At 48.6% G+C, this 15817-nt stretch overlaps 1 protein-coding gene across 4 annotated transcripts in view; it reads left to right on the top strand.

Moving 5' to 3' along the window:
• Positions 1-4576: 4576 nt before the first annotated feature.
• PTPRS (protein tyrosine phosphatase receptor type S) overlaps positions 4577-15817 on the top strand; it is a 305222-nt gene continuing 293981 nt past the window's right edge. Inside the window, exon 1 of one of the 4 annotated variants that reach the window (XM_082206217.1) lies at positions 4577-4658. The gene's annotated coding sequence lies outside the window, so the exon portion shown is untranslated. Of the gene's footprint in view, positions 4659-9231; positions 9514-15817 lie in introns of those variants that run through there. The other 3 variants (XM_082206214.1, XM_082206218.1, XM_082206216.1) reach the window with 3 other exon arrangements.

Here is a 15817-nt window from a genome sequence, read left to right as displayed (position 1 = left end):
GACAGGTACCCCTATGCAAAGGTATAAAGGTAAAGGTAAAGGTACCCCTGCCCTTACGGGCCAGTCGTGTCCGACTCTAGGGTTGTGCGCCGGGGGCCAGCGCTGTCCGGAGACACTTCTGGGTCACGTGGCCAGCGTGACGAAGCTGCAGCTGGCGAGCCAGCACCAGTGCCGCACATGGAAATGCCGTTTACCTTCCCGCTAGAAAGCGGTACCTATTTATCTATTTGCACTTTGACGTGCTTTCGAACTGCTTGGTGGGCAAGAGCTGGGACCGAACGACGGGAGCTCACCCCGCCGCGGGGATTCGAACCGCCGACCATACGATCAGCAAGTCCTAGGCACTGAGGTTTTACCCACAGCGCCACCTGCGTCGTGCAAAGGAATGAACAGGCGCAAATCTGACCTTAGAAGCGGCAGTAGGGGTGGGTGGGGGGTGGACAGCAGTTGAGCATTTCAGCCTCCAGGGTCACTTAGCAAATGGCTGCAAAGTATCCATATGGGAACAAAGGAACTTCACGAGGCCATACCTTGGGTTACAAACGCTTCAGGTTGTGCGTTTTCGGGTTGCACACGGCACCAAACCTGGAAGTACCGAAACGGGTTACCTCTGGGTTTCGGCGCTCGCACATGTGCAAAAACACTAAATTGCGCTTTGCACATGCGCAGAAGCGCCGAATCGCGACCCACACGTGGACAGATGCGGCGCTGCAGGTTGCAAATGCTGTGGGTTGTGAATGTGCCTCCCGCACGGATCACGTTCGCAACCCGAGCATCCACTGTACATCAAAAGGTCCAGTGTGGGTTAAATTGGCACAGTGTGTTTTTAAAACCACACAGCTGATGTTCGTTGGCTTACCAATGCTAAGATGCATGTGCTATCAACAGTGCTGGATTTACGTATAAGCTAAATAAGCTATAGCTTAGGGCCCCACTCTCTTGGGGACCCCAAGAAAATTTAAAGGGAAAAAACCTGGATGTACATTTCCAAAATAAAAGATAGAAAACAAATAAAATAAAACCTACATACAGCAACAGTGTGTTACGTAGGCTCCTAGGATGTAAGTCATGGGCGCCACCTGCTAGCCTGCTCCCTAAAATATCACTGCTTTGCTCATTTCTATATATAGGGCGCCTACATTCTGCGTGGACTGGTTGCAACATGGGCAAATGGCTTTAGATACCTATTAGGTCCATAAATTACCATGTAGCATATAGTCAAAATAAAAAAATTCCTTCCAGTAGCACCTTAAAGACCAACTAAGTTAGTTCTTGGTATGAACTTTCGTGTGCATGCACACTTCTTCAGATACACTGAAACAGAAGTTGCCAGACCCTTCTATATAGTGAGAAGGTGGGGAGGGGTATTGCTCAGAAGGGTGGTGGGAATGGGAGATTGGCAGATAGCTGAGATGAGCCTGTTGACGACTCTTAACGACTGCAATAGGTCTTACAGGAAAAGGCAAGGGGTGAGAAGGTGAGAAATGGCTTAGTCATGTATAATGAGATAAGAATCCAATGTCTTTCTTCAGACCAGGTCTCTCTATGGTTTTAAGTTTGGTAATGAGTTATAGCATATATTCAACACAAAAAACAGTGACAATGTGTTGTTGACTATGGACAGCTGGGCATATAAAGGGCCCCATAACCTTCAGTAGCTTAGGGCCTCATCAAACCTAAATCACACCCTGGTTATCGGCTACCTTTTGTGTGGCAGGGAGACCACTGTTCACAACATAACTGGGACTGCCTCTGCTTTCCTGCATTTCATTTCCTTCTCACCTATTTATAATTCTCGCCTGCAGCGGCGTCGCAAGGGGTGGGCGGTGCGCCCCGGGTTCCACGTCTGCGGGGGCGACAAGAAGTCACCGCACGGGGGCGCACGGAGGCGCGAGCAGCCATCTTGCCACCACAAGCGGAGCATCCATGAGCCGAGGATCTCGGCGCCAGCAGCAAACCGCTATGTGCAGCGCATGTGTGGCGTCGCATGCATGCCCTGTAGTGACGCCACACAAGCACTGTACATAGCGGTTTGCCGGCGCTAGTGGCAACGGAGGGATCCTGGCACCGTCCGTACGGCGCTGGAGTGGCGCCGTCGGCAAACCACTAAGTACAGCGCATGTGCGGCGTCGGTACATGTGTCATACACAGCAACGCTGCACATGCGCTCTATGTAGCGACGCCTGCCCAGGGTGTCATGCCGCCTTCCTTCGCCCCTGCTCGCCCGTCTGAACAGTGTGTGTGTGTGTGTGCACCAGCAACTAATGATTTGAGCAGCTGAGCTAAACTACAAACTGTGTGTTGGGGCGGGAGTGATCCACCAGGAAACAAGGGAGCAGTGAAGATCTACAATGGTGACAAAGTGGAGCGCTCAAATAAACCTTTGGTTGAAGTGGGAATCAGAGGCTGTTGTGGGGTGGAAAGGGCAAGGGCGAAACGAGGCTTTATTTCACCCGGGGATCTGCCGCCCCTATGGGTCCTGCCGCCTGAAGCGGTCGCCTCACCTTTCCTCATGGGTGGGACGTCCCTGCTCAAGAGCAACGCAAAAGCTCGTGCTGTAAATGAATTGGCAGCCTTGAAGGCAGTCTTAGGGACGTTACCTATCTAAGCTCTGCTCACAGCAGGTGCATTGAAGTGAACAGACCCAGGTTGGTCATGCCCGTTAATTTCAAGGGGTCTACTTGGAGCTTTGGGGACATTTGGACTTGAAAGGAGCAAGAAACAAGATTTGGGCTCCACTTTTAAGTATGGTGGTCTGGCTGGAGGAAACATTGTCCCCATCGGGTTAGAGCATCTCCGAGATCTGGTGTTTAATATTAAGGACTATCAAAAAAAACCGGCAGAGAGGAACTGAGAGACAATTAAGGGCCTCGGACGTGAGATCTCCAGGCTGATAGCAGATTAAGACTGATGGATATTTGTTGGGGATTGAAACCGGGAAAGGGGATGGGGTGGGGTTTGGGGATCCAAAGGGTGTATAATTATAATTTGTCTTTTTTATTATTCTGTTTTGTTATCAGTATGAAAAGTGGGGAATTCGTGGAAGGGAATTTGGGTCGACTTTAGAAAAAAGGATTTAAGAATGAGTACTGAGGTATAAATTTTGAGGTTTATAAGGTAAAATTGGTTTTTAAAAAATGAATTAAGTATAAAAAGGTTAAAAATTGGGGATAAGAACTTGTTGAATTTACAATTTGAATTGGAATATAAGAAGGGGAGGTGCGGGGAAGTCAGGGAAATATGTTATAGAAAATAAGGATTGTAAATTGTATATGTTTTTAATTTTTCTTTTTGTTTTTTCTTTTTGGCTTTTTAAAATGGAAAATTCTTAATAAATATTTAATAATAAAAAAATTTCAAGGGGTCTACTCTGAGTAGGATGAAGGCCAGGTTTCTGCAAAACATGCCCTCCCCCTGTGATCTTCGGGTAAAGGAACCCCTGACCATTAGGTCCAATCGCGGATGATTCTGGGGTTATGGCGCTCATCTCGCTTTATTGGCCGAGGGAGCCGGTGTACAGCTTACGGGTCATGTGGCCAGCAGGACTAAGCCGCTTCTGGCGAACCAGAGCAGCGCACAGAAACGCCGTTTACCTTCCCGCTGGAGTGGTACCTATTTATCTACTTGCACTTTGACGTGCTTTTGAACTGCTAGGTTGCCTTTTAGCTTTGGGTAAAAGGCAGTATCTAAATCATGAAATCACAGAACCGCGCAGAGTTGGAAGGGATCCCATGGGTCATGTTTAGTCCCATTGTTCGCCCAACGAGGGGCTTGAACCCACAGCCTTGAGATTAAGAGTCTCATGTTCTATCGACAGATAGGTAGCCATGTTGGTCTGCCATAGTCAAAATAAAAAAATTCCTTCCAGTAGCACCTTAAAGACCAACTAAGTTAGTTCTTGGTATGAGCTTTCGTGTGCATGCATGTATCTGAAGAAGTGTGCATGCACACGAAAGCTCATACCAAGAACTAACTTAGTTGGTCTTTAAGGTGCTCCTGGAAGGAATTTTTTTATGTTCTACCGACTGAGCTATCCTCCAATCAATAAGAATAAACAATATGGTGTGCAGGCAACCTACGTGCACAAAGACCTATAGCTGAACAACTGCCCGGAAATTCCACTAAAAAGCCCCCAACCAAACACCTCAGCCAATACGAGTCCCCTATTCTTCACGCGTCTTCGAAGGCGGCCGCATCCCCACGTGCCGCAGGACCCGCCGCCACGCGGGTCGCCCCCGCCCCCTTCATTTGCATCCCCGCGCCTTCCCCGCTCCCCATTGGCCGGCGCGCCACCATCCCCTCCTGCTTTTCCCACGCCCGGCCCCGCCCCTTTCTTTCTTTTCTCTCCCCCGGGCCACGCCCCTCGGGGTGACGTCAGCCGGCGGAGGCTCGGGGAATGACATCACCTGCGAGGGTGGCCGCCCGGAGCCCGAGAGGGAGCGCGGAGCCGCAGTCTCTCTCTCTCTCCCCCTCCCTCTGCCAGCCCAGCATCCTCCTCTTTTCTCCCCCCGCGCCCCCTTTTCGGCTGGGAGGGGGTCCGGCGTGGGGGTGGGCAGGAGAGGGACCGGGGGGGGGCGGCGGCTGCCGGACCGGGCTCCATGCGCCTTCCCCAGGCAAGCGAGGATGTGAGCCGCGGGAGCATCTCGGCGGCGGACCAGGTAAGGCGAGGAGGCTTTTTTCTCGAGGGGAGGGCCCCGCGATTTGCATTGCATTATTGCATTGCATTGCATTATTGCATTGCATTGTATTGCATTGATGAGATTTTCCTTTCTTGGGGGGGGGGGGGAGAGCGCAGGCACTCAGCCTTTGCAAGGATGCAAATCATCCCCCCCCACCCATGCCATTGCAATGGGGAGGGGCAGCGGTGGCGGCGAGGTTGTTGCAACCTTGCAAAAAAAAAAAATCGCACCCCCCCTCTTCTTCTCTTTCTCCATCCGTTCTTCTGAAATGGCATCGCTATTGGATGCTATATTTCCAAAATGATGGAGTGGGGGGGGGGAATAGAGGGAAGAAGGAAGGTGGGGGCGGGGCTGGTGGCGAGAGAAGGCTTTGCTTGCTGCGGGTCGGGCTTTTTGGAGAAGAAGGGTCGTTGTTGCAACGGTGGGGTGCTTCTTTTATTCCTGGGGGCGGCGGAGAATTGGAGAGGAGGGGAATAGGTGGTGGGGAGGGGGGAATGTTGCATTTTTTTGGGAGGAAGGGGCTTGCTTCCAATGTCTGCTGTTCGAGATGTGGTCATTGGGGGCGCGGGGGGGGAGGCGAGAGGGTTGCGTGCAGCTACAATGGGGAGGCATGTAGAGGCTTGGAGGGAGCAGGCGGCCTGGAGTTTGGGGTGGGGCTGCCTTGAAAGCTGAGGTGGTCTTTTGGCGGGGGGGGGGGGAGAAGGGCTGCCAAAGCATTCTCTCCCCTCCCCCTAGAATAAGAAAAAATAATAATGTTTGCAATGGACTTTATCCATGCGTGGTGATGCGCTCTCTTTTTGTGTGGTGAAGCCGTTGTCGCTGGTCCACTAGCAGTTGCATTCTGAGGCTATTTTTTATATTTTTCAGAGTTGTGGCAGATAAACTCCTGGCTGGTGATGAATGTGTAGAATTGTGGTTCTTTCTGTTTTTAAAAAAACTGGACAGGTTGAGTTTGCCCAGAAGCAGCTGGTGAGACGCTTGAAAGATGGGGAAAGTCATGGGTTGGGGGCACGAATGGGCGGGGGCAAAGGATCGTGCCCAGAGACTCCCCCCAGCTGCGTGGCTGAGCATTTGGGGGGGAAGGCTAGGCAGCGAGACATCTGTCCAGACCACCTGGACTATTGCAACCTGATGGAGGCAGGATGGCGCCTGGGGGGCAGAGGGAGGGGTTCAATGCCACCCTCCCCGTCATACCCAAAAGGCACACCTGGCGGCTGTGCGGCTCCCCCTCTTTGGCTCATGGTGCCATCGATGAATTTAGTTTGGGTAACTGGGACTTGCCTCCTGCTGGCTGCCAGACTTGGGGGTCTCTCTCAACTTCTTTGTGTGGTGATGGGAGAGTCTGAGCTTGAGGGGGGGGGTGAATGAAAGGGAGGGTCCCTGGCTGATTCCAGAAGGTGGTTTTCTTCTCCCTCTGCAGGTGAGCTTTTGCCGTTCCTCCTCAGACTTTTCTGCCTCCCACCCACAGCTTCCCTTGTTGGAAAAAAGAAGACCCCTCCCTCTTTTCCCCCCTGGGCACAGATATTTCTGCAATTGGGGAAAGTGGAGCTTTCCTGGTGAGGTGCTGAACCCATTTCCCTGACCTGCAAGAAGACCCCGATACTACGCAAGCCCCTCTCTCGTCCTTACTGCGGGCCTCTTCTCGTTCTCCCCCCCCCCAACTCTTTGGGTCTTTCTGGATCCCTCCTGATTTGCAGCTTGCCCTCACATGTTTGCGCAGTCCCGCACATGCATGTACACTCCCTCAGTTCAAAATAGACATAACTCTGTGGTTCCTTCCACAGTGTGTCATGTAGGTTGGTGGACGGCGCCCCTCGATCTTCTCCGTTTGTCCTCTTTGTGGTCCTTTCCTTGCATAGCTCCATGCGCAGTCTGTGCACATAGCCTTGCAGCCTTCCGTTCCATCAGTTTCCTCACTCCTGCCTTCCCTTTGCCTTCCTCCTACCCCTCTCTCCCTCTCTTGTCTAGATCTGGCGGCGTCTCACAAGGAAGCCACACTTGTATATTCATAACACCTGTCGTAGGTGTTGCCCATGTCTTGGAGAGGTCCAGTATCTCAGGATGGTGGTGGTGGAATCGTCCCGCCACGTCCCACAGCGCTCTGCCAGGATTTAGTCCTTGAGACGTGGGGATTGAGGGGGACGCTCTGGGCACGGAGGTGACACCAACCCATTTGCTTCCCCAAACTTGGGACACCCAATCTTTTATTGCCTTAAACTTTGGAATCCTGCTCCCTCCCCAACTTTGGGGAGGTCTCTCTGCCTGCTGGTTTGGCTGTGCGAAAAGCTTCCCTTTAGGGTTCCCTTTCCACATAAAAGATCAAATCAACCATCATTTCTCTCTCTCCCACCCCGTTCTCGGCAGTGGTTGAGTCACATAAGAGTTGGCAGTGGTCCCTTGGCGTGGCTCGTTCTCTTTCTCCCTCTCTCCATCGCAGAAGCCCTGTTGGTCCTTCTCCCGTGCAACTTGCCTCCGATGCCTCTCCAGCTTTCAGATCTCATCACAAACCCAAACCGTCTCTCAAACAGGATGGATCTATCTGTCCAAACCCTGCCTCAAAACATCTCTTATTGGCTTGGCTGTGTTTTGCTTCTGTGTGTATTGATTGCTTTGTTCCCAAGGGGGGCGTTGGAGGTCCTTCAATTTCCCCCCCTTCTCTCTCTCTCTCTCTCCTTGTCCGGTAGCTCAGGATGAACATCTTACCTTATATATTTGCGCTTTGATTTATCAAGGGGGGGGGCCCTTTCTGTGAAATAAAATAATTAAAACGCCAGTCTCTAGTTGTTTCAGATAAATTGCTTTGATTCCCTTTCTCCTTCTCTCTTATTTCTTTTTCAATTTTGGATGCAGAAGGGAAAAGGAATCCACCTATTCAATGCTCATTTTATGTATGGGTTGAGCTTGTGTGAGTGAGGTGAACTAATCTCCCCTTCCTGTAACCCCCTCTCCTCACTCATCCCCCCCACCCCCACCCTGGATTCAAAGCCGCTTTGTAATCGTATCCAGTTAAAATATTTCTGACATTTCAAATAGCCTTAGCTCATTCGTCCTGTTCATTCTTGGCTGTGCTTCCTCTTGGTGTGAAAAAAAGCACCTTTTGCTTATGCCGAAGCAGAACGCAGCAATTGCTGGGGAGATATATATCCCCACCAAATCTCTCCCCCCCCCCCGCCTGCTCCCTCTGTCCTTCTATTCAGCGGTTTGTTGAGAATCCTGGATTTTCTCCACTGCTACGGATGAGGCAAATATGGGTACCATTACATCATTGATCGAAATGTACAGTGCATACATTTTCCTCGCCAGCCAGCCCTCCCGCCCCCCGCCGCACCACCACCACACGCACTGGGTGGGATTGGAGGCTCTGAAATGGTGGTGTCTTGAAATATCTCTGGGGTGGGGGTGGGGGTGCCGTGCTAGCGCCCGCCCCCAGCAAAAGTCCTCCTCTTCAAACACCTGATTGATTCAGGCATCTCGGTGGACAAATTGTCTCACTTGTTGATTCAGACACAGGCGATAATAATAAACCTCTCTTTAAAAAATGAAACGGGGGTGGGGGGCATCCTCTTCCCACCCACTGATCTCCTTCCTTTTTTATATCCCCCCCCCCCCCATATCTATCTCTTTGAAGCTTTGTTTGTGCGGTGATCGGAATGCCAAGCAGAAATTTTGCAGGGGAAAGGTCTGGTTGGAAATTTATGGAATTCTTAGCGTTCTTAATGAGCCAGCATCTTAGAGCCGCCTAATTTTTTTTAAATGCATTTTTAAGCACAAAACGACTCTCTCTCTTTCCCCCCCCATCCTTTGAACTCTGAAAAAAGAGATATGTGTGGCGTTGTCAAAAAAGATGTCACTATTTTAGCACCCAGAAAATTTCAAAAGTAAGCTGCTTTCGTTGCTGCAGATCATGCAAAATGTGGTGGTAGTCACGAAGAGAAAGGTGCAGAGAATTCAGACCAAGAAGGGTTTGCCGAATACCCGCCAGGTCTGCATCACACACCTTGGGGGGGGGGGTGCCAGTTCCCTTTGAATCCTTGGTTCTGAAGGAACCGGGGGAGGCGTGGTCTCCTGATGTGATGGGGAGGTTTCCAGTGAGGAGGGGGTCCACGAAGAGAATGAGGAGTGGAAAGACTTAGCTCCGAACGATGGCACACGGGCACACGATTCCGTTCCCGCTTTTGTAGCGCTCAGTTGAGTATCACCCGGCCAGATGGGGACCTGCTTTCTGGAGCGCATGGATAAATGCGATGTTCCGTTTTGGGTGAGCTCCGGGCCTTAACACAAAACTGATTTAGAAACTGATTTATCTCCACTTCCCAGTGCCAGTCTGCTCTGAGGTCTGTGTAAATGGAGCGGAGAACCGTCGCAAGCGCCTCCGTTAACTTTTCGCCACTAACCCACCGTACCTTTACGCTTGCAAGATATGTCCAGCCCTCTGGGGGCTTTTTGGGACATCTTTTTCTTAAAAAAACACCCCGTGCACCGTGTATGCGAGTGAGAATCCTTTAAAGTGCCTGGCTTGCGGGATATATATTTTTGTTTTTAAAAAATGGTTTTGCAGCGGAATTGAGTCTGGAGTGGAAGCCCTGCTATCCAGACACGAATGGATTAAACTTAGAGCCCGTGGCAGATTTCCCCATAAAGCTGCTGAAATATATATCTATTTTTCCCTCCCTCTTAAACGGAGAAGAGATCCGTTTCCTGCGATCAATGGATTTATCGCTCGTCAAGTGCACCACACCCTTGTCTTGGGGGCTACGAGTTTTCTTGAAACGGTTGCCTTGTGGGTTTTCTCTGGGTATATCAGTGGTGGCTGGAAATGCTTTTTCAGGCAACTGTAAGTAGCTGTTGTTTCTCCTCTCTCTGTGTGTATGTGTAAGTAAATATATATTACGTTTTTGTCTAGGTGTGGCGAACTTCGGTTACTGAGAATTTAAGCATCCAGTATTTTTCTCCCCGAGGGAACTCCTTTAGCTACCTCCAGAGCTTAATTCGCTTTTGGGATTTGCTGCGGCTAAATGAGTTGATTACTTAAAAAAAACACCACAATTTGGTTGATTCCAGTAGACCCATTGAAATGAATGAGCGTGGCTCGCTTAGTGTAAGGTTACCAGACGTCCCCATTTCCCGGGCACAGTCCCCGGATTTACAAATCAGTCCCCATACAAAATCAATTGAAGCTGAAAAGTGTCCCCAGATTCGTTGAAAAAAGAACCTGGTGGGTCTACTCTGACAACAACCCAGCATCGTACAGTGAAAAATACTCTTGGTGACGTGCAAAATGGAGACTAGGTTTGTCAGCAGTGTTCGGCTCGGATAGAGGAATGGAGCCTCAATGTTAAAGGGCACTCTACCTCCGAGCAGCGGATACCGGGTGAAGGCAATGAAGGGAAGGATTGTTTTCTTTTGTGGCTTTCCCAAAGGGAACTAGGACTAGGCGAACGCTGGACATGATCCAAAAGGGATCTCATGCTTGCAAAGCCTTTCTTTTTGAGATCCGGCCAGAACTCTGCAGAGCATCTACGAAGCATCCCTACTGCTGCTTTCTTTGCGGTTCCACTAGGCAGGGCTGGAAGGAAAATGGCAACTGGGGCTTCCTAGCCGGAAACACGAAAAGGAATCCATAACCCTGGCATTTTTGGGGGGGATGGCAGCATTCTTTGGGTCTTGTGGCATAACCTGCAGCGCCTCCGTCTGAAAGGAGAGGTTGCTCAGCGTGAATTAAGAGAGAGGCTTTGACGATTGCTTTTCTTCTTGAATCTTATTAAACTCTTTGGCAAATGGCTCTCGAAGACCATTCCTTAAGGTACTTGCTCCTGCCGGTCGTCATGGGAAAGGAGGGCTGTTGTGGGGTGAGAGGGTTGCGCGTGCAGGATTGTGGGTTTCTGTGTGGGCGAGAGGTTGTGCCAGCTGCAGTTCATATAGTGCTGTCCCTGAGCTCACAGAGCTTTGCAGTCTAAATTTTGATGGGGGACCCACGGGGCAAACTCGGCAACGTTTGATTGCGATAGCACCGGGACCTGCAATTGTCTTCCTCCTCCTCTTTGTGGCGGCATAGAATTGGGATGGCTTTTATTTTTTAACCTCTCGCATAAATTCACAGATAAACAGCCTTCCCTCTTTGTCTCTTGTTCGTTTGCCAGAGGGTCTCGGGCAAAAGGCACTTAGATGGCTGGCTGCTCTTGGAAACGGGAAACTGGGTTAAGGTCTGTTCTGCCAAGGTTCCTCTTACACTAGGGATGGGGGCAGATGTTGCCGGACACTCGTTGGTCTGGCCGGTGGTCATGGGTGGCTGGAGCTGGAGTCCAGCGCTCTCTGGAGGACCGCAAGTTCCCCATCCCTGTCCATAGTGTGATGAAGCTTTTCCAAGGAGGCCAATGGCATATCCTGTGGCAATGAGTCCCGCAGATATTGTTTTCAGGTGCAAGGAAGAATTTCGACCTGCTAGCGTATTGGTTTCCAGAAAGCGGTTTCCAGCTTTCCACCTCTCGTTGCATATTGTTCTTATTCTGGATAAGCACATTATCAGAGGTCCCAGGAAGCCAAGCCACAAGTAGATTTTCACTGGCACCTTTTGCACTTTTGGAGCCCTGGGCTAGGACCTAAGAGGCCCGGGTTCAAATCTCTACACTAAACCATGAAGCTCACGGGGTCAGTCGCTGCGTTTTCTTAGACTAGCCTACCTTCAGTGTTGTTGTGCAGATAAAATGGGGAAGAGGGGAGGAAAACCACACTGAGCACCATTTGCAGGAAAGGTAGGGTAGAAATTTAGCAATAAAATTAAATGTAACGGGTGTGTGTGAGCAAAACCTAAAACCAATTTTGCTGGTATTCTTAAGTAACATATTTTGATTGATGTGTGGAGATCCCTTCATAAAAAAGAATATTTTTACATCTTACTCATTCAGCTATAAAAATTACTGTAGGGTGCATTATATACTTACGCCACTTAAATGTAAAATAAAATTTAAAAATAACCGAGTTGTGAATGGACTTAAGTGAGCCTTGCCCATTGTTTCCATAGAGTCTACTCTGAGCAGGGCTCACCTATTAACAACGCCCAGTTCACAAGCTAGATAAAAGTGAGTCCTTTAGCGACTCGGCTGAACGATCCCCCTTTTTTATTTTTGAAAAAAGATTAAATGTAGTTTCTCCCCTCCCTTTCTCCACCAGTGTTAGAAACTCAGGTAAACAAGCTAGGTGCCAGATGGATCCTTAAACCAAGGTTAGAGTCGCCAAAATAGAACATCTAGTTGCCATTTTGGGACAAGACTGCTCAAAAGTCTTGTTTTTCAAATGACGGACTGACGGATTGATTCTCAGTTAAACATCTGGCTAGTTTGGAGGACAACGCTGAGCTTGGTTAAGAGCTTTGAGAACGTAAAGAAGTCCACATATATATCAGCTTCTTCCTACCTGTTTTTCATAATTGTGAGATGGACCATTCATAATGTAAGAATATTCTTCACAACTGCGTGGGGGGGGTGGGGGGAGCGAAAATAAGTCACAACAATTAACTACGACGTCGTTACTGCTCTTGCTCAGGGTGTGTGTGGGGGGGGAAGCATGTTGGTTCCTGAAATTCATTCTGATTGTGTAGGTTAAATATAATTGATGCAAATCTACACCTCGTTGCACCTCGTTGGTGCTTCTTCACTTGGTCACAAGTGGTCCGTAAAGGTAAAGGGACCCCTGACCGTTAGGTCCAGTCGTGACCGACTCTGGGGTTGCAGCGCTCATCTCGCTTTATTGGCCGAGGGAGCCGGCGTCCAGCTTCCGGGTCATGTGGCCAGCATGACTAAGCTGCTTCTGGCGAACCAGAGCAGCGCACGGAAACGCCGTTTACCTTCCCGCCGGAGCGGTACCTATTTATCTACTTGCACTTTGACGTGCTTTCGAACTGCTAGGTTGGCAGGCGCAGGGACCGAGCAACGGGAGCTCACCCTGTTGCGAGGATTCGAACCACTGACCTTCTGATCGGCAAGTCCTAGGCTCTGTGGTTTAACTCACAGCACCACCTGCGTCCATAGTTGGGTGCAAATTGCACCTGGCTAATTTCGAACGCTGTTCTCTGCCCTATCCATGAATCGCCCCGCAACCTGTCATCGTCTTAAGTCATCCTTAAGCTGTCCTTTGCCATCTTGCTGGCGTTGACTGGAGTTGTAGTTTCAGATTCCAAACTTCTGGAGCCTGCCAGGTTGCCAAATCTGTTCCCTCCCTCCCTCCCGTTCATATTTATATTGAACTTACTTTTCAAAATAGGAAATATAAAAATGCCTCGTATCCCAGTGCGGAGGGAGAATTTTACCGCAGAGACACGATGGCATCAAAAGGCACTGTGGCTGGCAGGGAGAGTTTCCACAACCTGTGAATCAACCGGTTTTGTTAAGGAATATTTTTAGCCGAGTTCTTAGAAGGCTGCCAGTGAAGAATTCCTCCTTTTGAAGAGGTCCTGGGGCTTAGACGAAAGCTTTGGCATTCAAAGGGGATGAGGCCTGGACAGCAGTTGTGAAGGAAGCATCCTCTGTGTATGCCCGTGAGCGGTTTTATTTACTTGTTTGTGTTTGTTTCATAAAATGTAACCACTGCTTTACGATTTTTTTAAAAAGCCAACACTCTCAAAACCATTTACTAAAAGCAATAGCATTATCAGTAAAAATAGCTAAAAGCAACTATTACGTTTTTTAGAAGGTTAAAATCATCGGTGATAAGCTAAAAGCAGATTAAAACACACCCCAGCAGTATGGTTTTATATCTTCCTTATTTATATATTTAACAAAATTTATGTATTGATTGTTGGGAAGAAAACCTTTTCAGCAGTTTACGGAAAATATTTAAACTATCAATGAAATACAGTGGTACCTTGGTTTGCAAACAGTCTGGTTTCCATATGTTTTGGATTACAAACACGTCAAACCCGGAAGTGCGTGTCCCGGTTTGCAAACTTTTTTTTGGATTACAAGCCTTTTTATTTGGGATTATCAACGAAAAATTTTTGGAGGCCCCATTGGTGAAAGCGTGCCTTGGGATACAACCTGTTTTGGTTTACAAACGGACCTCTGGAACGGATTATGGTTGTAAACCAAGGTACCACTGTGTAGTTAAAACAGCTAAAGGCGTTAAATTTGTTTGGAATCAGCAGTAGAAGAGATGACAGCATGTTGACATCTATGTGTCTGAATTGGGTCGTTTAAACAAAAACCTTTTAAGGTGGGCACCAAAAAGAGGCGTCCACAGGCAGGGAGTTCCAGAGTTCCCACACCTTAGAAGATTGATTTCTCACAAATGTGGAAGGAGTGTTATGTGGCTCTTGCCACTTTCTCACATGTATGCTTACAGAATACAAGGCCCTGGTTCCTGCAATTATGCCATCCACTTTATGAGTAGGCATAGTGAAATAAAAAAAATAAGGTCTTATATATATAATAAGAGGGACGCGGGTGGCGCTGTGGGTAAAACCTCAGCGCCTAGGACTTGCCGACCGCATGGTTGGCGGTTCGAATCCCCACGGCGGGGTGAGCTCCCGTCCTTTGGTCCCAGCTCCTCCCCACCTAGCAGTTTGAAAGCACCCTTAAGTGCAAGTAGATAAATAGGTACCGCTTTCTAGCGGGAAGGTGAACGGCGTTTCCGTGTGCTGCGCTGGCTCGCCGGAGCAGCTTCGTCACGCTGGCCACGTGACCCGGAAGTGTCTGCGGACAGCGCTGGCTCCCGGCCCCTAGAGTGAGATGAGCGCACAACCCTAGAGTCTGTCAAGACTGGCCCGTACGGGCAGGGGTACCTTTACCTTTATATATAATAAATGTTCATAAATGTACCAAGCAAACACGTACATAAATATATAAACCACGTGTCTGAAGCAGCACAGCCCTGGAACCATTTTTGACTCCCAAACTGACCGAATGATTTCTCTTCAAGGTCACGAAAAATGGAAAAGCCTCCCCATTGTCTTTTCATTCAAAAATCCTGTCTTAAGAGCATGTCTGTGTATGAACAGGGTGAGCCTGTGACCTGGCTCAGGAACCAAGTGTTTGTCATTACAAAAGACTGGCCAGGCTCCCCAGGGTATCCAATCAAGTGAGCATTAACAGGCGATCTGCCAGACAGGAGGTAAACAACGCACTCAGATTTCTGTTGTAGACCGCCCTTTCTGTGATGTAGGTATGATGTTTCTGGGGGTGGTCTTGGACTCCAGGGCGGACAATTTAAATATATAAGGGCAGGCACACCTTTGTTCAGGGTCCTCCTCCTCCTCCTGTGTGTGAAGGGGTCACCCTGTTGCAACAGTTCAATAAAAATCAGGCTTGCGAGCTGCTTTGCTTCTCAATATTCTCTGCTTGGCCTCTGTTATTTTCTCTGACCGATGGAGAACCTGCAAAGGACACTAGAAGGGCTCTTGTGTCCACCATAAGGGAATAAGGGCAGATTTACATTTATTACAATAGCTTCTTAAAAATACATTGGTTAGGAGTTGCTAATGGCGGAAATGACTGGCAGAATCCGAGACCAGGGAGAAGAGTCGGTGGAAGAAGATTGGAGGAAATTTAAAATTTATTTGCAGAAATACTGTAAAATTTTTGAATGCTGATGACATTGAAATGAATTGAAGGGGTTCTAGCAACAAGGTAAAATGTAAGAGGGGATTAATAATAGATAAACTAATAGGATATGAATTTGCTGAACCAAATTTAAAAAGGGATACAAAAATGGGAGACGTGAGGAAGTCAGGAAAATAAGTTAACTAAAGAAGAGAGATTAAGAAAGAGGGAAATTTTGTTTTTCTTTTATATGTGTTTTTTCTTTTTTGTGCTTAATGTCTGTATTTTTGTATTTTGTATCTGTTTTGTTTTTGTATTTTTCTAAACTTTTCTGTCGATAAAACCTAATAAAATATTATAAAAAAAAGGAGTTGCTAAGCTTTGGGTGGTGATGATCTGCCATTGATCGGTTGAGGAATGTTGAGCAAACGCCTCATAAAGTATCCTCCTCCTTGTTTTTGCCAGCTTCTGCTATAGTTTGTGACCAAGGCGGCAGGGCTAAATGGGCTAGCCAACATTCATGAGGACTAGCGACTGCTCTCAGTTCCTGGTTTTTTAACTTCGCAAGGCAAAGAGATTCTGCCAGGGGAAGTATGTCGGACAGGG

This window comes from Podarcis vaucheri (assembly GCF_965113315.1).
Source record: "Podarcis vaucheri genome assembly, chromosome: 18".
NCBI lineage: Eukaryota > Metazoa > Chordata > Lepidosauria > Squamata > Lacertidae > Podarcis > Podarcis vaucheri.
Note: the sequence above shows the minus strand (reverse complement) of the source record. Positions and strands in the feature narration are given on the sequence as shown.